The 25,737-nt window shown below is 36.0% G+C and overlaps 1 non-coding gene across 1 annotated transcript; it reads right to left on the bottom strand.

Moving 5' to 3' along the window:
• Window positions 1-2,815: 2,815 nt before the first annotated feature.
• LOC139795607 (U6 spliceosomal RNA) lies at window positions 2,816-2,920 on the bottom strand. Its single transcript, XR_011725595.1, has one exon. It is a non-coding gene; the product is annotated as a U6 spliceosomal RNA (small nuclear RNA).
• Window positions 2,921-25,737: the final 22,817 nt, after the last annotated feature.

Here is a 25,737-nt window from a genome sequence, read left to right as displayed (position 1 = left end):
CTGCAAATCAAGCTAAGCCATATCTTATTTGTATCAAATTAATTCCTTAGACAACCAAATGACATCTGTAATTTTAGTAATAGAAAAAAGTACTTTTTATACAGTTCATGGCTATGTCTTACTGGCTAAGTAAATTGTAATTTCTGCCAAGAAGAGCTATCAATCCAAATAAATATGACAGACAAAATATGGAATAAAAAATACAATTAGCAAAGATACTCTGTAGTTATGCACGTGTGTAGATAATATCAATGCAATATAGAAAAATTGTTCATAAAGAAAGGTAAAAGAAAAAAGGAAGTATGCAGATTTTGAAGCATGACATTCACAATCCTTTTATAGACAAAAGGAAAGTCACCATATATTTAAGTCAATATTTTATTTTTAGAGCAATTAGTGTTTTAAAAGTTGGATAGTCCAAACTGTCTCACTCAATAGAGAAGCCTAATAAATATTTTGGTTAAAATTGTTAAGCAGAAAATCCTTTAAACCTGCTACCATCTCCTGTTTAATGCTTACTCTGCCAGTCCGCTTCTGAGTCCCAAAGTCAACACTTCCTTGGAAAGAAAAGATGGGATGATTATGATGACCTATATCCTAAGGTCTTCATTTTGGGAGTGTGATATTGCTGGGAGGTGATTTCATATTCCTTGGCCTTGGGTCTGTTTTTCTTATCACAGAACATTTCCTTCTCCTGGGCTTCCAGCTGTATTTTGACAGTGGCCTCCAGAGGGATGTCTCACTCTGTCACCCTCCAGAGCTGAAGGAAAACCAGGAGAGGCAGCAGATACTGAGCCCCAGTGCAGGAGTTAAACCAGCCAAACCCAGCCAAGATGAAGCTGAGCTTCTGTGCAGCCAGAGCCTTTACTGGTTTTGTTATGGTAGTGAAAGTTACAGTCAGTAGGCTGCTGGAAGTGTATGACTGTAGCAAAATACTGTGTGCATACACATTACTATGGAAAGACTGGATCATGGAAAGCTGTTTTAAATTTTGACAGGTGTTAAAGACTTGCAAAAAGTATGAGTTTGTTAATTTGCTAAAAGTAACAGCTAAACATTTTGAAAGAAAGACAAAAGGAAATCTTTCAGGAATATAATTTTCTGAGACAAAGAAGCAAAAGCTCTTGAAAACTCACTGCTTTGGGCATTCAAAAAAAAAATTAACCTAATGCTACCATAAGTTTAAATGCAAAGTAATCAGAAAGATTTGTTATATAGCCATGAAAAGACCTTTTTAAATATATGCCTTATAACAAGAAGCATAATTTCAATTACATTTTTAAAGTTTTCTGTCTTTTATATCCATCTTTCTTGTTGTCGTTTTATTTCTTTTACGATAAGTCTGGTTCAAATCACTCAACTGAACACATATGGTGATATTTAAAATGCTACAGGGTACCTTACTTGATTCCCAACTGCCATCAGAAGACCACAATCTCCTTATAGAATCATAGAATCATAGAATTGGCTGGGTTGGAAGGGACCTCAGAGATCATGAAGTCCAGCCCTTGACCCACCGCTGCAGTTACCAGACTATGGCACTGAGTGCCACATCCAGTCTCTTTTTAAATATCTCCAGGGATGGAGAATCCACCACTTCCCGGGGCAGCCTATTCCAATGTCTGATCACCCTCCCCATAAAGAAATTCTTTCTAATGTCCAACCTAAACCTCCCCCGGCACAACTTAAGACCGTGCCCTCTTGTCCTGCTGAGAGTTGCCTGGGAAAAGAGACCAACCCCCACCTGGCTACAACCTCCTTTCAGGGAGTTGTAGAGAGTGATGAGGTCTCCTCTGAGCCTCCTCTTCTCCAGGCTGAACAGCCCCAGCTCCCTCAGCCTCTCCTCATAGGATCTGTGCTCAAGTCCTTTCACCAGCCTAGTTGCCCTCCTTTGGACCTGCTCCAGCACCTCAATCTCCTTCCTAAACTGAGGGGCCCAGAACTGGACACAGGATTCGAGGTGTGGCCTCACCAGCGCTGAGTACAGGGGCAGAATCACTTCCTTGGACCTGCTGGCCACACTGTTCCTGATCCAGGCCAGGATGCCATTGGCCTTCTTGGCCACCTGGGCACACTGCTGGCTCATGTTCAGCTTCCTGTCAATCCAGACTCCCAGGTCCCTGTCTGCCTGGCTGCTCTCCAACCACTCTGTGCCCAGCCTGGAGCTCCCCATGGGGTTGTTGTGGCCAAAGTGGAGGACCCGGCACTTGGCCGTGTTGAACCTCATCCCGTTGGAATCAGCCCAACTCTCCAGTCTGTCCAGGTCACTCTGCAGAGTCCTCCTGCCTTCCGGCTGGTCCACACTTCCTCCCAGCTTAGTGTCATCTGCAAATTTGCTGATGATGAACTCAATCCCCTCATCTAAATCATCAGTAAATATATTGAACAGAACTGGGCCCAACACTGATCCCTGGGGGACACCACTAGTGACCGGCCGCCAACTGGATGCAGCACCGTTCAGCACCACTCTCTGGGCCCGGCCCTCCAGCCAGTTCCTAACCCAGTGCAGAGTATGCTTGTCCAAGCTGTGGTCTGACAGCTTTTTCAGGAGAATGCTGTGGGAGACGGTGTCAAAGCCCTTGCTGAAGTCCAGGTAGACCACATCCACAGCCTTCCCCTCTTTCACCAGGTGGGTCACCTGATCATAAAAGGAGATCAGGTTGGTCAGACAGGACCTGCCCTTCCTAACCCCATGCTGGCTGGGTCTGATCCCTTGCCCATCCTGCAGGTGCTGTGTGATTACACTGAGGATGATCTGCTCCATAACCCTGCCAGGCACTGAGGTCAGGCTGACGGGCCTGGAGTTTCCCGGGCAAAAAATATGGAATGCTTCATGAATTTGTGTGTCATCCTTGTGGAGGGGCCATGCTAATCTTCTCTGTATCATTCCAATTTTAGTATATGTGGTGCCGAAGTGAGCTTCCTGTAAGACTTGGTCATTTGTCAGTAATATGCAAATGTTTTGCATACATTAAGATACCTCAAATGACACTGAACATTTCCATTTAGGTGACTGAATAAAAGTTTATGCTACGTTAGAAACTGCATAGGTAACTCTCAATGTAACTTTCAATGTAACTTTAATACTACAAAGTATTTTTGTATTAAATAGGGGGTTTTCTCATACACAGGTAAGTAACATGAATCTCCTTCTCTATGGAACTTCTGTTTCTCCACTGGCAAGAAAGAGACAAATAGTTTGGATGAGATACATAGCTTTTAGATAATTAAACTGAATTTCTTAGAATTCTGTTTTAGATTTTGTTAAGCATTTGAAACCTCAGGTGAATGCAAAGATGCAACACTGTGCTAAAACTGAGAAGTGTATGTTCTTTTTCGTCTATTTATTGATCAAAATTTCCATGTGGAGAGGCATATTCAAGTGCTAGATTTATTCTCCTATTCCATGCTTCAGGAATTATGGGATCATAACATGACCAAGCCACAGTAACAGTAAAATAATGGTCTTCTGAAATTTCAGGTTGTAACCAGATACACCTGACTTGGAAGAACATAGGTTCATATACACAAAGTAGATTCTGAAATTTCATAGACCAAGCTAGTTGGGCAGGAGAGCCTCTGCAAAGACTAAAGAATAGGGAAAAATGCCAGTATTGCTCAGAATAAAATTTGGAAGGAAAAGAAAAAGTCCATGCAGAAATAAGGATAAAGTAGTGCAGATGTCTTTTATATACCTGCAGATTCTTCCAAAGGCTGTGGTTATTCAGACACAATACTGAGAGAGACTTCCTTTTGATTACAAGTTTTAATAATTTTATATCTTATTTACAAAAGACTTCCTAAAAATATATTTTGATCTTAAAACATTATTAAAACAAGAAATAGTAAGGAACCAATAAAATAGGGAAGTTTCAAGTCTTCCTTCCTCTGTAAATTGCAAGTATTGAGTTACCAAAGCAGACACAGTGAAAGAAAATTGTAAACCAGGGCAGTCTAATTAAACCCTGAAAATCATCCACTCTTTGATTTTTGAAGCAATTGAAATAGCTCTTTGGTTAAACCTGGATTCCACAAAATCCAAACGTAATTTAAACATACCTTTTTCTCTCGGAATATTGAAATATTAGGTTAAAACAAGATAAATAATTATATCTATGCTATTGAAACCTGAATGTGAAGCTCAACAATTTATTTTGTAATGTTTTGCTTAAAAATATACTATATCACTCCAAATATCTGTCTTCAGAATTTTTCATATCAATTATTAATGGAGAAATAATTTCTTAACATGCCCCTAACAGACACAGGATAATACCATCATGAAATGCAACCTGTTGGCTTTTATCAAGGAAACTTGGACTTATTCTCTTTCCAGTACTTTAAAAGTTGGTAATATGGGACACAGAATGGAAATAACAGAAGAACAATTGCTTATGATATTTTCTTAGTGCATATTCAGTTTTGGGATGCACTTACCTAGTATATTGGGTGCTGGTCTGGGGTTCATCTCCTTGTCTTCTTTCTTAAAAATTAAATGCATGCAAAAAGAATTAATTTCTGGATCTAGACATCAGTATAACTTTCTTTAGACTTCTTCTTATGTACAAAAATGAATCTTGATGCACAAATTTGTCCCAGGGTGAAGCCTCTAGATCCTGTGACAGTATCCAGTGTAATCAACTACAAATATCAAAACTAACATTGTTATTATCGATTACATTATTGTTGTATCAACATGCAAAAGGTTCACACAGTTAAGAGAGAATCACAGTCTTAAACCATATTCTTCTGTTAGATGAATCTAAGGTCCACATCATACACTTATACCCCATTTTGAGTTTTAATAGCTATCAGTAGGAATGCTTTTCAAAATGAGTTAAAAAGATTAATTCAGCCTCATTAATTTTAAAAAGGTGGAAGAATTGTGTAATTTATTCAGGTGATTTATATTCTGTAAAGGAACATTAGCTGAAACTAGTATTGGGTCTGAATATCTCATTCTTTTTTATTTGTATTCTTATTTTAATAGGAAAATCTCTTTCAAGTATTCTCAACACTCCTCTTGCTAATCCTTAGTAAATGAATATGGAGTTGGTTACTATCCTGTATCTCCAAGCTGAATTAACAAAATTAACATTTACAGCAACCATTAAATTTTATTATAAATAAGCATACTTTACAGATAACAACTTCAAATCAAACTGTCTTTGTCTTATTTAGTCTTTACTAATAGCCACTTTATTAAAGGAATATTTTCAAAATAAATAGTTCTGCTCAATTTGACTTCATTAAATATGCAGTGCATAATCGTGCCTTTCTCCTGTGAAAGAGGCAACAGAAGTAGAAAACAGGAGTCACAAGTTTTAAAGTTTTAAAGTTTTTTTGTCAAAAAAAGAACCAGTAACAGAGCTATCTAATAGCAATAATGATTTAACCATAGCTCATTTTTATGATTTCTATGAAAGGCAAAAAAAAAAAAAAAAAAAAAAAAAGAATTACTTCAATTCAATTTTGTTTGACATGTAGTGATTTCCTTCATGAAGATATTAGCTTTTTGAATTTATATTTAGAAATATTTTCCAGGAACCAATCTTGTTTGAAGATTTTGGCTTTTATCTTTCTGCTCACCCTTTATATAAATTAAAAAAAATTCTACATTTCTTTAAAAAAAAAGTCATCTTATGAAAATTTTTTGGCAATTGCTTCTGGATATAAAGATACAAAACTGTGAGTAGCTTGAAAGTACATTAGGAAGATGCCATTCAGATAAAGGGCAGTGAAAACCCCTGCTGGATATTTTAGTGATGTCTCCTTTTGAAAATTGTGTAAATTACAAGGACTATATTAATTAAGTGAAAATGTGCTTAATTGGTTTAGGTATTGAGACGTATTATTTTCACAGATGCATTTTGTAGTGGAAAATTCATAACATGCAAAGGAAAGATATATCACATTCTATAGTTTCACGTACCAAAATATGAACATGTTTACTTTTCCTATTACTTTTACTTCCTACAGCATAGAACATGGTGAAATTCTAGTATCTCTAAAAAATTTAAAATAAATAATAAAAAACTAAACATTCAGCATGTGACAAATAAAATGTTTTTTTCTTTCCTGATTTGTCAAAACTTGTGAAAAGTTTCTGAAAAAAATACTCATTTCTGTGTAGGCAGAAAACTAGTACAATTTTTATTCAAAACAGAAATAGTTCTTCCCAGACAGAATTATGTACCTGCCTGCTATGCATGGAGTAGGGAGAGATGCCAGTTGACAAAAATGAATAGCTATCAGAATACATGTTCAACAGATTTGTCTCTTTTCTCCATCCTAGCAAACTGTATCTTCAAAACCAGATATAAGGGACTTACAAAAGGATAGATGTGCGTGCCAATGTGCAAGAAAGAAAAAGCCAAAAGTCCCTTCAATAGAGATACCTATATGCAGCACACCCGACTCTAATAAATAGATTAGATTAGATCTAATAAATAGATTTTGGGATCTTCTCTACCCAAAGGGTACAGAGAAAAGAACCAAATGTCCTGTAGAGACACTGGATTGGGTTTACCTGGCAAGGTTTGGAGAGGGGGGAGGTTGATAAGGACTGCAGTGATAATCTCTGTGAGAAGATGCCAAGGGCTGCCTCATACATCTGAATACCTGAATTATTTTACATTATATTATATATTTTATATATATTATATTGTATTATATACATATTATATATTATATATATTATATATACACTATATATTATATATAGTATATATAATGTATATATTAAATTATATTATATGTTATACATTATATTAATAATATTCATTATATTATATTATATTATATAATTATATTATATACTATTTACACTGTATTATTTTGCATTGCAGGATCAATAAATAATTTTTTTCCAGCCTAGTCTATTTGCCTGTGGTGGTAACTGGTGACTTCCCTTTCTTTATCTTGACCCACTAGATGTTTTTTTCTTATTTTCTCACCTTGAGAAAGGAGAATGAGAGAGCAGCTGGATGGGCATCTGATATTTGGCCAAAGTCAATCCACCACATGTACTTTGAAGTAAAACATCTGCAGCATTGTCACAACCTTTTTCAAACAGAAACACTCATCATTAATGAAGACACAAACTGCACAAGGGCCTCATCCTTCTAATTGCTCTGGATGGTTAGGATGAAGGTCTCTTGGTAGGACCTATACTTAGATGCACAGTGTAGATCCTTCCAGCACTTTCTCTAAGACTCTCATTGGGACCAGTAGATGCCCCTGAATACCACCTTCTCAGTTGCTGGCACCTAGTCATGTAAGTCTCAGGGCCTCAGTACCTCTCCAGTTGCTGGTACAGACTGTCACACAAACACAGAGAACTGCCTGGTACCACCCTGGGCATCCAAAGTCAGTCCCTCCCATGGTTTTGCCCTTGGAGACACTCCCTTACCCTACCCTGCCATCTCCCAGGCTACTTCACCTACTTGCCAGCTTGTCCAACTATGTCTTTACTAATGCTCCTACACTCACATGGACATGCAAACTTACTCCATGTTCTGTGGGTTCATGTGGGTCCCTCTGACAAGGAGTTTCACTCCAGTTACTGGCACTCAGACCTCCATACATTCACAAGCATACACAGGAGGAAAACCCTCACATAATGTGAAACTATGATGTGTATCTGATTTTATTTTCATTAAAGTCTATAGAAGTTTTATCACTAGCTTTACTGAAAGAAAATTTATTCCTGTATGTTATATGGCTGAGATGAAAGCATATGTAATATACATTTGAAAATGTAAAGAATTGTTGGTGTATGCAATTATCTTTATAACTGTAATTACTTTGGCACTCTGAAGGAGAAGAAAAAAATCAAAGTATAACAGTAAAACTGATTAGTTTTCAATGTTGGGTCATAATTTCTTGCAAAAACTGAATGACTATTAAGGAACAGTTAATTTATTCTCAGAGTGGTGTGCTATTAGGACATTTAATTGCTCCTTATATAAAAATTTGTAGAGGATATGATGAGGAATTAATGAGTAAAATCCTAGGTTTTTCTGATCACCATCCCATCACAAAGAATGATTTTCTCATGAGTAAGAGAAAGCACTAAATGGTACACATAGAAAAGAACTTGTGGTGGTGTTACCTAAACTCATTGCGAAGTATTATTACTGACTTTTTTTTCTGTCTGGCTGGTGGCTGTGTTCCATACTACGGAGTATTTTTCTGCAGGTTAACACATAATCCCAGAAGCTAGGAAATAGAAAAGTATGTAAAAATGTATTAGGGAGTCTTGTAGTAGTGAGAAATATAGAAATATAGAGTCTAGTTTATAATTTTACTTGCTTATTCCTTGAATGATGATATGTATTAGGTGATCAGGAATTAATTTTCAATCTTAGTCACAGGACACAAGTAATTAGAATTGAACTGCTACAGTATTCTTATATATGAATAAGAATTACATCATGAGGACACGAGGCTTTCTCCTGAGTTCATATTACTGAAATTATCAACAGCTGACATGGCTAGCCTTAATTCTTTAATGTATGTGTTCTCAAAACAGCACCACAAAACAGGTTGATACTCTTTCCTTTGTTTATGGTTGGGTAGTTAAGATCAAAAAGTATAAGCTATTTCAAGCTTTCTAGAGTACAGAAGTACTGAATTACCCTACTTTGCCAGAATACAAACCCTTCTCAGCAGGTCCTCTTTGAGGATCAAGGATTAAGAATTAAGGTTTGTGATTTGACCCGGTAGGTGAGTGACATGGCACAACCCACGACACAGGGCATTATTCTTCCTCAAAGCAAGCTAAGTTTTGCTTAAAGACATTTTCCCTGACCTTTAATAATTTCAGACTCTGCTCAGGCATTATTTGGGAGTATGCTTCCTGCCTGAGCCTAAGTCATCCCTGGTGCTGGTGTAGCAATTAAATGGTGTGGACAATGCTGTGCCAATGAGTGTATCCATTTTCTGGTCTTGCTCTATTGGGCTAGTATTAACTTTTGTGAATGAAACAAAGAAGGGCCCAGTGATCATTTTTGTGTCAAAATGAAATTATGTTACTGACAAAGATGCCTCTATGACACATATTCTTCTGCTGGATGTGTTCTATCTACTTTGATATCAGCACAGAACATTTCACATGATTAAATTATTGTAATATAAATTATTAAGTTTAAAATGTGCTAATTAAGGGAAAAAGACTGTCTTCTTCAAAGTATTTACACAGGATTACCCTCACAAAAAACTTCATGAGCATTCCAGCTTTAGATTTTGAAAAAAACCACATTATTCATGTTCTCTTCTGAACTAAGATGGTCCTATGAACTAAGTCTTTCTGGTTTCTAACCATTAGAACCATGCTTTTTCTGTTATTTTTCTACTGAGATTTGAGATCATTAAGACAGGATTACCATGAAATTTTGATATTAATATTCTTCACCTCTCCAATTAGCTTTCAATGTACTCATTCCTCTATCTGTTTCCCTTATGCTTTCTATCTGTGTCCAGACACAAAAGATGAAGGAAAGGTTGAATTTCTGTTTCCTGTTCTGAGCTTGTTTTAGGTGTTTGAACTCTTCTGCTCCATGTGTGGTGACACTGATTTCAACAAAAGTTTTATAAAATAAATAAATAAATAATACATGATAATGGTTGAGTCTTTAAGTTTCTCAGATTTACCTATTCATAGGTTTCATTTGAATTCTCTATAAGGAAATTGTAGCCTAGGTGTTTTTATAGACAACAGAAATGTATTTGCCAGACATAGGCTAGGTTCATATTTTGGTCAACATTTTTCTTGACTCATCGGTTATTGCACTTTACTTATTTGCCTGTGCCTCTGACCTTGACCCTTCAAGTACTGCAAATGCACACAAGATGAAAATTGTGTTCGATTTACACTGAGACACTGGCATACTAGAAGGAACAAATGCTTATGTCCATCCTTTAGTTACAAAATATTTATTTTTATTTCTATTTTTCAAAACTGGAGAAAAATAAATCTTGCTGGGAATTCTTTTTATAGCTATAATTATGCTAAATTACATAATTCTGAACATAAATACCTTCAATCATTTTCTGACAGCTTGTAATCACAGAATTGCAGTCTGAATTTACGTGATTGCGATGCACAAAAATACTCATGTTGAACAATTATTGCCTCTTCATAGAATTCACTTATAACCCTGGTCATTGTTTTGCCAAGGTGGTATTTTATAACCCACAGTTTAACATTTATGTTGTTGCATATCTGTACCCTTATATAAAAACCAATACAAACATTTATGAAATTAAAGCTCTAACCTTTTCTAAAATATACTTGTGTGCATACATAAAGTACATACCTAAAGCATGGTGTAAATTATTTAAAATATATCTAACGTGTTTCAAAGGTAGTACAACTTCAATCAGTGCAGTCATTCTTCTGTATAAATTGAGACATATATATAAATACCCTAAAGAATTAAGGTGTCAGAACTTGTTATTGTACTCCCCTAAAGCACCTTGCATAGATTATGGTAAGAGTATTTCTAAAAAAACTCCAAAGTGTAATCACTCTTAGTCTACTCTCATCATTCCCTTAATTTCATTTCAGAGTTTATAATTTTAAAACATTGTTTTTGCAGACTGCAAGAGTAAAATGAGATTTTAATGTTCTTTACGTATATCTCAAGAAGTTGTTATAGTTCCTATGATTTATTTCCTTTTCTATTAAATAGATATTTTCCATTAAATAGATTCACTGTGCAAGCATATGGTAAATTACATCCTTGCCCTTAAAATCTTACCACTAACTTTTGCATGTGATGCATGGTTTTGTAAAATAATACCTAAATTTTCCAGTTTTAAATAAATTTGTCCAGAAAATATCTCTTTAATATGTTTATTTAGCATCCTTCTGATGCCTAGTTATAATTTGGGTAAGAGTTAAGTCACTGATAAAAATCAGACTTTTGAGAAAAATTTATAAAAGGATCTGAGATGCTAATAAATTCTTACATTGTATATCTTTGACTGTCTCTTTGAGTCAGGTTTATAAGAAAGAGTATGTTCCTCCATCTTATGTTCTGCTTCCTGATTTGATCTATCAAGGAACAGCTCTTCACAAAAAAAGGAGGAGAAAATGAAAGAAGCAAGAGAAGGTAATTAAAGAAACAAATTTGAACCCTGTATCTAAACTGTAAATCCAGTGGTGCAGAAACAAAGCTACTTCTCCTAGTTCAAGTGACAGTAAGCTTTTTGAAGAGCAGAGCATTTTGAGGAACTAAGGGAAGCAGAGCATGCTTTTGCTTTTTGCTCAACAGATAGGATAAACAGTGTTTTCAACAAATGTGCTAAAAAAATTGCAGATTTTTTTGCACATGTTTAGTGTAAAGGCATTACCATGTATCAGGCAAGCTTTGTTTATTCATATGTACAAAGCTATTCAGGACTGCTGGAGACCAAGCAGAAGCTAATGCAATATATACATAATAAGAAATATTATGAGGAGATGCAGTACAATTTTATAGGAAACTAGGGAGTATGTATTTTGAGATAAATAGGATAAATTTATAATTTTAGATTACTAAACATCTGCTTATGCAACGTTGCAGACATCAAACCAACCTACTGAGTGACTGTCTATTTAAAAAAAAAAGTTGTTTTAATTATATAAATCATACTTACTATGATCTTTTGAATATGTACATTTTAACCCTACCTAAATAATTAAAGTCAGAAGTGAAGTTAACACATTGTTTCATTGATGAGTCCATACTAAAAGAATTATGTTTTCTTGATAACACGCACTTATATGCATGTATTTATAAGCGTGGCCTCGGTTTGATTTCTTGCTAACATGATATAATGCATAGTAACAAGTGATAATACTGTAAGTCCCAGATCACCTAATATACTGATGCTTAGCTGTGTCATACCTAGATAGTCTCAATAGTGTTACTGGTCAGCACATCCTCTAAACCTGGCTTGACTACCCTCCCATGTGCAAAAATCATGTGCAAAATTTTTTGCTGGAAAGGAGTACAGCAAATAGAGCACTTTCTTCTACATGTTTTCTTGATGAACATTCTTCATTCAAGCTACCTTGTCTATGAGCTAGAAAGTGCCAAACATAACTTTGTGGATGCACTTTAATGTATTATTCCTGTTTATTATTCCCTATGAACCTCAAAATACTCTGTGTTACATAAATGAAAAATGAAAGACCTTGCTGATTTCAGTTGCTTACAGGTTCAAAGACAAGCACAGTGAAGGAAGAATACATTAAGCAACCCCGAGGACACAATGTTCCCAGTCTATATTTTCCTGTGCAAATGAGAAATGACCTTAACGAAAAAATGTGCTCTGTAATTGTGGAGGCAAAAGCTCACATTAATAGTATGAGTGCTTTGAAAATTAGCCTTTAATGTCTGTCTTCTTACAATTCTTTTCAAAATTCTTTTCTGTGCCTGACTATTCAAGGTACCTACTAAGCTATGTAGTTCATCACCTAACATATTTTTCTCATTTTGTTTTATAATTTCTTCTTACAAATGTCATATTTTAAATGCATGAGCCATGAGAGAAAGTACTTTATTGTACAACATGGCTTTAATCTTAATATTGTAACAAGACTGAATGGAGTTTTCATCTACATTAGGCTCACTAAGCTTAATAGAAAGTAAAAGATTTTCTCCATTACATTTTCTTCTTAGTCTTCAGGTGTTATTTCTGGATGTCATGACCTCAGTTTGTACATAGGATATATTATGTTATCAATTAGCAGTCTCAGTACCTTTAGTACTGAATTGCATTCATTTTATGTTACTATCAATATCCAACTGAAGAATTACACTTGAACTGTGTTTCTTGAACTGTGGACCCATTTTCCCCAGCATTCCTTTTGCTGTCCATGTACCTGTAGGTGACTTCCTTTTTGTCCTTTACATTTCAGCCCTTTACAGTCTCAGGTCCAACTGAGCTTTTACTTTCCTAGTATAATCACTGCCCTAGGCACTGCAATAAACAATTCCTGTGTAGAATTTATATGTTCTTCCTGGGCAGCTTGTCTCACAATTCTTTAAAATTCCCTTCTTGTGTCAGATATCTGTACGGATCTCAGATCTCTGAAAGAATTTCAGCAGCTCTATGAGGATTACCTTGCTCAGCCAAGCCAGCATTCTGCCATGCCTTCTCAACATCTTCCACACTTGAATGTACGTTTTTTGTTTTGAAAATACTGTCATTGAAATACAGGCAATTTGGTTTCCTGAAGCCCCTCCTTGTACTTCAGAGAATTCTACTGTGGGGTCCTCCTTGGTAGTTTCCTGAAGAAGAGGAAGAAATCTGCTCTCGTGAAACTTTTAAGTTATAATTTTGCTACCTTTTGCTCTGTTCCCTTCGGATCTTAAATTCCACCATCTCATCCTCACTACAGCTAACACTACCATCAATCTCCATGCATCCCCAACTAATTCTTCATTATTTGTGAGCAGCAACTGCAACTATGGTTCTTTTCAACCTGTTATGAATTTTTTCTCTGTTCATTCAAAAAAATTCCTGCACTTCTTGTGTTGCACTTCCAGCACATGTCAGAGTGGTTAAAATCTCCCATGCCTACCAAGGTCTGTGGTCATGAGGATTCCTCAATTGTTTAAAAAAGCTTTCATTCACTTCTTGACTGGGAATTTTGTAGCAGATGACTACAACAATTTCACTCTTTCCTGTCTCTGCTCTGATCCAAAGCAATAAGCTCCTGCTTTACTGTTGTAGGTTGACCTTATCTGGATGTCAGGTGCTCTACTACTTCCTTTCCTCAACTGGACAGAGGATACAACAAAAGGCTCATGAGTCAAGATGAGCACAGGGAGGTGACTCAGCAGTTACCATCATGTGCAAAACAGAATCAACTTGTGGAAATTATTTAATTATCAATCAGAACGGAGTAGAATAATGACAAATAAAACCAAATCTTAATACTCCTCTCCAACACCCCTTCCTTCTTCCTGGGCTCAACTTCATTCCTGATGAGGTAGAGGTAGAAAAAACTCTTTCTAGAAGCACAGGGGCAGAGGGAATGGGGTTTGGGTCAGTTCATCACACATTGTTTCTGCCTCTCCTTCCTCCTTACTCTCTTTCTTTGCTGCGTTGTGAGGTCTCTCCCATGAGAATCAGTTCTCCATAAACTTCTCCAACACAACTCCTTCACTGGCTGCAGTTCTTCATGAACTGTTCCAGTATGGGTCCTTTCTAAGGGGTGCTGTCCTTCAGGGAGAGACTGCTCTAGCATGGATCCCCTACTGGGTCACATTTCCTGCCAGAAGTCTGCTCCAGCGTAGTTCTCTACAGGGTTACAGGTCCTTTGGTTATATTCACCTTCTCTGGCATGTGGCCCTCCACAAGCTGCAGAGTGAATAGCTGCTCCATGGGCTGCAAGGGGACAACCTGCATCACCATGGGTCACCACCAACTGCAGGAGAATCTCTTCTCTGGCAATTGTGACTCCTTCCCTTTCTTCTATTCTGACCCTGGTATCTGCATAGTTGTTTCACTCATATATTTTCACTCATCTCTCCCAGCTACCGTTATGCAGCATTTTTACCCTTTCATAAATAAGTTATTACAAAGGTGCTACCAACATTGCTGATTGGCCCAGCTTTGGGCAGCCATGGGTTCATCTTGGAGCTGGGAGGAACAGTCTCTGTCTGACATGAGGGGAGCTTCTGCTGCTTTCTCACAAAAGCCATGAAGCTCTCCTGACTACCCAAGCAGTGATACATAAACCAAATACATCTTTCCAGTACATCCTTGCTTCCCACAATTTTCTCCACTTTCTATTGGGCTGTAGTCATGCTTCTCCAATAAGTCTATTTTAAAATGCTCCTGAAGATGTTAGCAAGTCTCATAGAAAAGATGATTTTTGCCCCACTTTGTCCTATGGTCCTAGTCTCTTCCTCCTCAAAAGTGGTTCCATGATTAAAGTTCTGCACATAACACCCATTAGACAGCCTGATGCTGGTCATCTGTCTATTTGTACATAAGCCTCTTTTTCCACTAGTAGAATTTAGAATGACATCAGATGGAACCCCATGCTCTTCACCCTAGTGAGTAGTAGCCATGTAGTCACTCTTGGAACTTTCAAGATCTCCCTTGGTATTATCATTGATGCCCATGTAGATGAACAGGAAGAGATGACATTCCAAGAACTAGATGTGCCTAAGCCCTCCTTTTTGCAACATTTTGGATTTAACCAACCAACAAATTAACCTCACAAAAGAGTACATCTGGTCAACAGATGGGTGTCTCAATCTCCCACAGTTTTCAATTGCAGCCATCCATGGCTTTCCCTTGCTTTCGATACATGGATCAGGCTCAGCTGGCCTAGATGCTCTCCCGAAGGGAACTTGTTCATGTCCGCTGCCAAGGCTTTCTGAATATTCTGTAGGGGCACATCCATAGGTAAAGAAAAACACTTCTTCCTGCTGCCAGAAGTGACTATCTTGAGAATCTTCATTGTCTGCTCATCTGAGTGTAACCTCAGTCCATCTTTTCCTGCTCTGAACTCTGTTATTATCTCTGAGAACAAACTGTCAGTTTCATACTATTCCTTCCTGATGCCATGCAGGTAATCAACAAAATGGCAGGACATAATTGTCTGGAAGTATTTTTGTTGCTCCATTCCTTCTTTCCCTGACAGCTCTTCACTGTGTAAATTATGTGGGGAGAGAGCCAAAATGACAAAAGATGTGCCATCTTCATAGGATGCTTACCTCATTTCCACCACCCCACCACCACTCCCCCATATATTCAGATATATTCAGCCCACATATGTGGACACTCTAAAGAATAGACTAATTCCACAATTATAGCTTTATGGATTTTAGTCACATACTTCTGCTTGGAAAAATAATTTTGATGACATAACGTGGCTTTTCTTTTTTTATAGAGGTAACCATTAATTTTTGGGTCATGCCTTACTCACTATTCTTTACTTATCATGATTCAAAATCAAATATGAATATTATCTTTGTATTTTATGATATTGCTACCTAATGCTCTAGTCAAGGAACAATTCTCCATTGTTTCACACATTCATGCTTCAAGCATGCATTCAGAGTATGAAAAAAAGAAAACAGAAAGAATACACAGAGAGAAGTACATGCAATCACTGAAAAGATGGTTAGCTTGAAAGTTCTGGGAGCTTCAGTTAAAACTTAAATTAGGCAACTAATTGAATTGTTAATGTGTGTAGTTTATATTGTATGATTTAAGAAATAAATATGGATACATATTATTCAAGCTTTTATGCAGAGAAATTTTAAAACATGTTGATGGAAAGATCCTACATTTAATTCTGCATCTCCAGTCTTCTAACACAGTCTCAGTAACATTTTGAGTAGCACTCAAGAATGATTACACAGAGACAAAAAAAAAAAAAAAAAGGGAATAAAATAAAGTGGAAATTAGTTGAACAACATAACTGAAACAGCTATGTTTCAAAGGCTTTTTTTCATGAGCTCATTAGGTATATTGGTAAATAAACTAAAAAGACAAGATGATTTTGACAAAAAAAAATCTCTGTTTAGTCATTATTTGATGCACAGGAGAAATAATTTTCAAAGTGCTTTGTGCTGTGTTTTGGTTTTGATTCTTTTATTTGAAGATCACTTTGTAATACATTCAATTTGCAGTAAGTTATATCAGTACCCACCTCCCCTAAATTTTCTCTGTGGATCTGAATTACTTCTGTGAAACACAGTAAAAGAGAAATTAGCCAAAAATGGAGAAGTTTCCACTCATTCTTGCACTAGGGGCTGGAACTAATTGCTTGAGGGGGAACCAGGCTTCATCTCTCTACCCTTGCCTCATTGGGTTTTTCTGTGTCTTTAGTACTAAAAGTTAAAAAAATGGCCCAAATCTATAGAGATTATAGTTGAGAGGAAAAAACAGAGGATAAAAAAATATAACTAGCCTGACTTTTCTTACTTTCCTGACCATCCAAATGAACATATTAGGTGCTATCAGTATCAGAAGTAAGGACCGAGTCCTCTGTCAGTCATTAATAAAATGACATTATTTTTTCTCTTGTAAAGGAGAAAGTTTACAGAATAAAATCATATTCTGTGTAGCATATTTTTATTAGAAAATATTTCATATTCTAGGGAGTCCCCATATCCACACATTTTATGTCTACAAATTAAATAATGCATATACTATACATCACCTTATATCTGTCAGCTATATGCATGTGATACATACCTACTTAAAATATTTATCTCCCTCACTTGTGACAGCCACAATTCATCAGATTTTTACTCTTCCTCTAATTCTTTTAACACATCCTATTCTATCGTTGTTTAGACAGAGGAACTCAGAAACCTAAATATGTCTAGAGTTATTTGTAGAAAAAAATCATAACGACTTAATATACTACTGTACTTCAAGAAGAATGTGTTATAGGTACAGAACTGTTAACTCACCTCTTAACAATTCCATTCTCACCAACCCACAGAATACAGGAAAACCTGTGGGAATAAACACTGCCATATATCAAATCCATATATTTGCAGCACCCTAGAGATCACATTTTCTTTTGCAAAGTAAGATTTTGGTTTTGATCTGTAGTGTTTTTGTTCTTCTATTACATACTGGAAATTTCCTTGCAGTGCAGTTGTCAAAAGTAAATCCTGTTTTTCTGGATGCATTCAGCTAAATCTTTCTTCATGCGGTCATCCTAGTTTTACGAGGACCAAAGGATAAATCTGATACATTACAATTTATATTTCAAGGTTAACTAGTTATTAACATTCAAGTAGTTGGCAAAATTATATATAAAAATCTCAGGTTAATTAAAAAATAAAGATTAAGCAAACTTTCTGAATAATCTTTGTAGATGAACTTTTGTTTTATGTCCATGCATGAGCATTTTCTTTATGCTACACATAGATATACAGGGTAGCAAAGCAGATGTTGGTAAGCAAGGTTCCTTTCTACATAAGTGTAGAAATACTGAATCCTTAACAGAGTATTTAGGAAAAAAGACAAAAACAAACAAACAAACAAACAAACTTTTAAATTTTAATATTATCTAATAAAAAATTCTTCAAAAAACAAAACAAAGCAAAAACTCAAACAAATCAATCATTACTTCCAAATTTTTACATTTCTGAATTTTTTTTAATATTTTAAAATAAAATAAAATAAAATAAAATAAAATAAAATAATAAAATAAAATAAAATAAAATAAAATAAAATAAAATAAAATATACAGGCCCAAAATATAGCAACATATAGCTTTGTTATGGTTTTTTGCAGATTTTTTTTTCTTCAATATATAGAAACTTTTTGGTGATTTGAGCACTGGAGTACTTAATTTATTTTAGGATACCAAATAAATAAACCTGGACACATGTTATTGATCCAGTCTACTCTATTTCATGTGCAGTTTCTTCACATAGATCTTATAAAAATTGAACTTAGGAGCAAAAGTAGCACTACTGTCAAGTTACCTTAAATAGCTCTGGAGATCCTATTTCAAAGAAATCGAAACACTTCATCTTCTTTTTGAGTATTGCTCAAAATTTAACTCTGTACTAACCCCATTGATTGCATGTGTACCTTGTATCAGCCTTTTGTTAAGTGGTTCCATCAAGCAGACCAGGTAAGACTTAAAAACAACCCTTCTGTGGGAAGTGGCAAAGTTAATATGGGTGGTAAGAAAGGAATGTGCTAATGAAGTACCTTGTTTACCGGAAGGATGGTGGAAAATTACTGAAAAACCACCGGACCTTGGTGGGAGGAACCTGGGAGGATCCTTGGGAGGACCCTGGCGAATGGCTAAGAGTATAAATAAAACCCTCAGATGAATACAGTTTTCCTCAACAAGGGAAATTTGTGAGTCCCTGGATAATGCACCACACCCTCCTCCTAGAGGAATCAGCAAGTAGTTTTCTTAGAAGCTGTAGTAACATAGTTCATAAAAGCCTGTGGGACTCTCTGCTGAATACCTTTCAGTATTCTTTTGATATGATAATGTATTAAACGTTCCACAGTTTGAGCAGTAGAATCATTTGACCCTTTGTCTCATTAAGGACACCACTAACAGCAGCATTTAACTGCTGCTATTGTATGAAGCCAAGAAGCCCATATATATTGCTCTTCTAATATTTGCTTTATTTGAAAAAATATGTCAACATACATGAATTATACCAATAACTCCATATAAAGCTGAATGATTAATTTTCCACTTGTAAATTTATAAAGGCTTTAAATTTTTTCTAACTCTTGTTTTTTTTCAGAAAAATTAATTTGTTATTCAATGGGCAAAATTCTCAACCAAAGGATATGGGGCCACACTGTGAGGAGCTTCACTTCAGCAGCATGTGTTTATCTCAGCTGTTACCCAGTTGGTTTACTGAACTTGTCTGTAAGAGCAGGCAAGCAGGTTGGGGATGGGAGATCTTTTTAATACCGTATCGAGCATCACAGGGCATTTTTCCAAAAGTAAAATAGAATATTGACCTACTACCACCAGCACAGGTCAAAATGAAGATTAGGAGACTTGCAGAAGAAAATAACTTGATTTTTGTGTTTTCAAGTGAAGAACAAGAGAAAAATACTACTGCTGTCAACAAGTCAGAGATTTGCATGATTTTCCCCCCCATTCCACTACAGGCTCTTTAATTTTATGTAAATTACATAATTTCTATAAGAAAGCTTGTCCATTATAGTGTTAATATCTGGAAGAGGGTATTGCAGGTACCTTGTTTTAATGTCCCACTATCCTGGGCTTACATTTAATTATTTTGAAAAAGTAACAGGTCTTAAAGTACCCTGAATGTCATTAAATGGGGCTTTACTTAAAGAGTTTGAGGTATTTCTCATTCACACTGCTCTATATCTTTCTATGACATGCTACAACTCTAGCAGCAGTGTAAGTTACATTTCCATTCAGTCAAACCAGAAGTTGGTTGTAACATTCTTCTCCTGGGCCCTCCCTTGAGGAAAAAGATATAATTCTCTGTTTATGAATCTCAGCTCTGAGCCTTTCCTGATCAAAAGAGGCAAAATGAGCCAAAATGTTAGATCTGATGCGTCTGTGATATAAACTATGCACTAAGCACTGAGTAGATATAATCAAATTTAGTTAGGGCCTTACTCAATTGTTAAATTCAAAAGGTGGAGGTGTAGTGTTTGAACAAGTACACTACCCTGTTTCTGAAAAAAATCAAGTTAAATTATCTTTCTGTAGCCCAGTAATAGTGACACTAGAAAGAGAACGGTAAGGAAGAGGATGTAGCAAAACTCACGATTAGAGAACATTAATCCTCACTTTCTTCTTGCATGGTTACAGAGCTCCTTTTCTTTATAGGACAATAAAGTAGATGACACCAAGCAGAGAATAACATGGAATTTCATTTAGCAGTAAAAAAATCCAGATTTTTCATAGTGCAACAGATTGTATTTATCTCTATAGTCTAATTAAAAAGTTAAACATTAGCATTTTGTTGCTACCTCAACCGCAAAATTATGCAGAAAAATGATAGTTAAGGGGAATCCTAGTGGTTAGTATTTCCAAGTGTGACATGAAGCATATGCTCCCAGGGTTTCAGTCTTTTCGTACCATCATTGTCTGCAGTATGAACAAATGCAGAAAGATACCTATCTGTTCTGTAATGCTCAAAGACCCCTGTGTGCAGCACACAGTTGGCCAAATACATATTTGTCAAGAACTGCCTTGACAACTTAGAAAATTTGATTCACTGTGGAGGTGTTTTTATTGCTGTCAGTTCCTGCAGGTAGAATAGCAGGCACGGGAATTTCTAAGTTTCTTCTCTGTTGCAGTTCTCATCAAATAAAGACAATCTTTCAATATTTTTCCCTGAAACTGAGACCTTCTGAAATTCAAAGGTTATATACATTGAGTTAATGTGTTTAACTAAGGTCCATCTTCATATGAAGACAGAACATAGTTACTAAAGAAGTTAAGAGCAGAAGGTGTTAGCCTACTTCAGATTCATTCCCTACCTGTCCTTCTTTGCTGCTTTTTAAATAGCATGACAACAGTGTGATCAGGCTTGAGATATATGCAGTAGAATTTACATTTAGGAGATTAATCCATGTTTTATTATTTTATTATACCTTTTATTCAGGTTGCTACATGCAATGATTGAAACAGTGATAAAACTTGAGTGCCAGAAGCTGAGATTCTCTTGGGTTGGTTTTGGTTTGGTTTTTATGGGGTTTTTTTGTTTGTTTGTTTGTTGGCTGGTTTTGTTTGGTTTGGTTTTTTTGGTTTTTAAACATGAAAGTGCAGATCCAGGTAAACATGGGGAAAAAAGTGTATTTTCTATCACTGTAATGAAACTTATGTTGGAAATTTCTAGGGAATATCTCTGATAATATTCAATGAGAATCAGTTAACATAGTTAGATTTGTACATTCAAGCAAGGTGGAAATCATTTCCTACTTGGTACTTATATAGGATAACATTATATATTTTTATTAGAATACACTGTTAAGCATGTGGTTTGAAAAAAGTAACAATTTTTTGTTCCTATTTTTTCCTAATCTGGAGAAACAAATGCTACCAAAATGGTGAAAAGGCTGTAGCAATAACTGAATTCACAAATGAATCACAAAGCCAATGTTAGTCACCCAAACATATAGCTGAACTTCAGAAGACTCAATATATTATAGAAGACTCTAATTGAAGCATTCTGCAAACAGTTAAAAATTTTAATTATTTGTATTGATGAAGGTATATTAAACATATTTACTTTTACTGCATTTTCCCCCACTTTTTGTTCCTTTCAGCTTTGTTTTTAGTAGTATAAAACTGTCACGATCCGAGTTATTATTTATATTTTGTTTGCGAGGAAATTTCAGCCACTACTCATAGACGGCGCGTGAGTTTACAAAAATACCCAGGCTTTATGATTTAAACAAGTTCAAAGGATTTATTTAGGATTTATACAATTAGTTACTTTGCAGAGAAGAGTCGTTAAGAAGAGAAAAGAAGGAGGGTAATTAAGATGTTACCACCGTCCGCCGGCCCTGGCCTCTGGCTGTGGTCGGGTGCGTAGGGTCTGTCGCTCCTGCCGCTTCTCTGTCCCGTAGCTGAAGCCGAAGTGCCGTGAGAGGGGGGGTCCAGAAGAAAGCCGCCTCGCCGCTTTCCGCTTGGGCCTTCAGAGCTGCTTGCCGCCTTTTTGCGCCGAGCTGGCTGGAGTTCGTAGTCACAGGAGCTGGATTCCACGTGTCCTTCTGAGCTGCTGGCTCCACCGAGCTACTGGCTGCTCTGAGCTGCAACGTCTTTGGTTCTTCTGGGGCGATTTTTATACAGGAAAAGAAAAGGGGTCCCCTTTTTGCATAAGTCCCTGATACATACAGATTTCCCGACTTCCCGGAGATGAGTCATCCTTATCTTTTAGTCTTTTTGGATGTCCTGCTACCTTCATTGTTTCCATCATGCACCAGGAGACGACCTGATAAGTATTCTTATCTTTTAGGTGTATGTCAGGCATATGGTGAGGTAAACATATGTTAATTGACAAAATGTTGCAACATAGCAGGGAGAAAGAAAAAAAAAGATTGATTCAAGAGACAATTTTTTGTATTTTTAAAGTGTTTACATCAAAAACTTTCCTCCTTTTTGGGGAAAGACTGAGGGAACTGGGTCACTCTCTTGGAGGAGACTAAGGGCCAACCTCATTAATATTCATAAACATGTAAAGTGTGAGTATCAGGAGGATGGAGCCAGGCTCTTCTCAGTGGTGTCTAATGACAGGACAAGGGATAGAACAGGTGCAAGTTGGAGCATAGGAGGTTCCATGTAAACATAAAAAAATGACTGAAGCAATGATACAGACCTGGAGTGTCTGATATAACAAATTCTCTATAGAGAATACTAAGTTCAGCAAAATTAAAATTCTAATTCTGTCTCCTTTGGTCCTTCTAAAAATATGTGAACTGCTGTGGTAGGAAAGGCTCATAACAGACAGCTTATTTCTAGTCATACACACACTATTATCACATTGTAAAAAAGAGTTTGTTCTTTCTTTCAGTGAAAGTAAACAGTAAACCTCTCATTTTGCCTATTAGAGAGGCACATGGTAATTACTGTGGAGTAGCTGAAGCACTGTAATTTGGCACCCTTATTCAGTGTGCATTAATTGCTTATGTATCTGTGCCCTGAAACTAAGACCAGGCAGTTGGCTGCAGAAATATTAACACTGTATTTTATTTTATAAATAATTGTCTAGATCAGTATATTCCAAAACTGGATACTACCATTACAGCAAGATTACAGGTTACTAAGACTGAAACACCCTGACCCTTGAGGGAAAATACAAGAAATCTAAAGAAACTGCAAAATCGATTTGTGGCAAGATATAGTGTTAACAAAAATAACAGGAAGGGCTGCAGCTGCTAATCTGGTGCTTTTACTAAGACATGGTTCCTCTAGCAGCTACCAAAACCTGTGAAGAAAAAAACTGTGAAGAAAACCAGGAAGTACTTATTTAGAGACCACATGCTGTCTGGAAAGAATTGTATTGCTTGAATTGTTTTTGAGTAAAAAGAACACGTGGTCACAGATTTTGCAATAATCTAGATCTAGCTGACTTTCAGAGACAGAGGCAGAAAGGCCTCCTGCAATGATCCCTATTGAGCTTCTAGATTTACCTCAGGACATGCTAATAATTCCTGCCACCTCAAGATGTTCCAAGAGTTTTGCATCCAGGAAGACTCATTTGGAATAGTCTCAGCTTTCAGTACCATTCCTTCAGCTCTTTGGAATTTCCTTCATAGAAGTATGGTGTAGTTGATAGGCCTGTCAAAACAGAAACATAGGGGTAACATTTTTTGGTCATAAATTATAACAATGTGTGTTTCAACTTTCAAATAATAGTGGAAGAGGCAAGATGGAAGTAGGGTTAGGTTAATATCAATTTAATCTTATTCCTTTTTAATTAAGTATTTTATAACCAGTCATTAAAGGAGGAATATTTCTAAATTCATGAGATACTTCAACTTGTAAATTTGGGGTGTTTTTCTCTTTTTGGACCGTGACTTCTTGGACAGCTTCATCCTGCTTGAGTAACGATATTGCTGACCATCAGTTTCATCTCTGCATTCTAGACAAACATTCAAAAGCTCTTCCCACAGATTTTTAAATATGTAGAAATTAATGGCAGAGGGCTTGAACCAATCTATTGGAAGACAATAACAAGAATGCAGAATAGTTGATTGACTTACTTTAGCCTGTATTTTGAGAAAGGACATACATTTGTATCTTTAATTATTTCATATTCATATAAAAATATGTTCTATAGCAGCGATAAGCCTGAAATAATATTTGCAAGATGGTGCAGAGAAAATATTTTGAAAGGCTGAAGACTGAGCTAGAGATATGGAGTTTATACAGACCAGACTGAGGTAAGCACAAAAACCCCAGTTGGTCTGGACTGTCAGGCCCTGAACTTCAAATTCAAGACCTCTGTAGGCAAGTAAGATAAGAATAAGTGATACATTCTAACTTTAGAAATTATTGCCTTAGCACAAATCTGAAACATTAGAAGTTCCTTGAGCAATACAAAGCTGTTACATCAAATGTTTCCAAGACAGCTAAACTGCACCTATCACATAATTTCTCTGAAATGTACAGTATATCTAGCTTCCATCACATTGGATTTTATTTTAAATGCTTTAGAATTTTTTGTTCTATGTACCCCAGTGATTCCAGAGGTAATTTTTCAAAATCAAGTTATGCAAGATTTTCTGTATTATCTTTATGGATGAAGATGAGCTTATCAACATCCAAGCCTTTTATCTGCCTCCACAAGATAAGCAGTGTCAAGGGAAATAGAGAGTGTTATGTCACTCATATGTTATTGAATAGCTGACAGACACCATTAAACTACTCCAGATGGGATCAGGCTTGCCATTCAGTATAAACATTAGAAGCACTTATCTTAGAGCAATGAAGAGTGGGCATCATCAAGAGCTTATATAGCACTGCTTTGATGTTTCTCCACTAAGCTTAGTAGCATGTTTTATGGTGGAAGGTGGAATTAATGACACCTGATTACACATAGATTTATTTCTTCTGTTTTGATGCCACTCCAGGAAGAATTAGCCCACAAAGAAGTCTGCCAAACATTGAGTGTTCTGAGGTATTTATATGTATTACAAACACTTATTATATCTTATATATATTCATACATTATATATATTGGTTTTCACTTGTGTGGGTTCTCTGAGATAACACATTTACTTGCATTCTCTCAAGGTGACATTAATAATGTGTCTTCCCACTAGCTGGCTCCTGGAAGATTTTGGTGGGATTCATCACTCCAGATGTAGACATCTACATCTTAAACATGTAAATTCCCATTACAATCAGTTGACACATCAATAATAAGAGGTTTAAAAGACATCAGAGAATTTTTTAATCATCACTTTAAGTCTCAAATTTGATTGACATTGGATAAGATATTAACAGTAATATGGCCCTGACGCACAGAAATGCATACATGCTATCACAGATGATGGCAGATGAAACTACTTGGGAGCTAGGATAAAAAACTATATTAAAATTCTACACAGTGAATATTACTTTGCAATTTTGTGATATTCTGCTATTGTATTTTGTCTATATATTTTTACTATCTGTGAATTCCTTTGCAAGGATCAAAAATCTCTGTATTTTGATTTGATGAGAGCTGTATCTTACAAAATCACCAGACTTGCACACAAAACCTTATACTGTAGCTTACAAGTGAA

This window comes from Heliangelus exortis, chromosome 3 (genome assembly GCF_036169615.1).
Source record: "Heliangelus exortis chromosome 3, bHelExo1.hap1, whole genome shotgun sequence".
Lineage (NCBI taxonomy): Eukaryota > Metazoa > Chordata > Aves > Apodiformes > Trochilidae > Heliangelus > Heliangelus exortis.
Note: the sequence above shows the minus strand (reverse complement) of the source record. Positions and strands in the feature narration are given on the sequence as shown.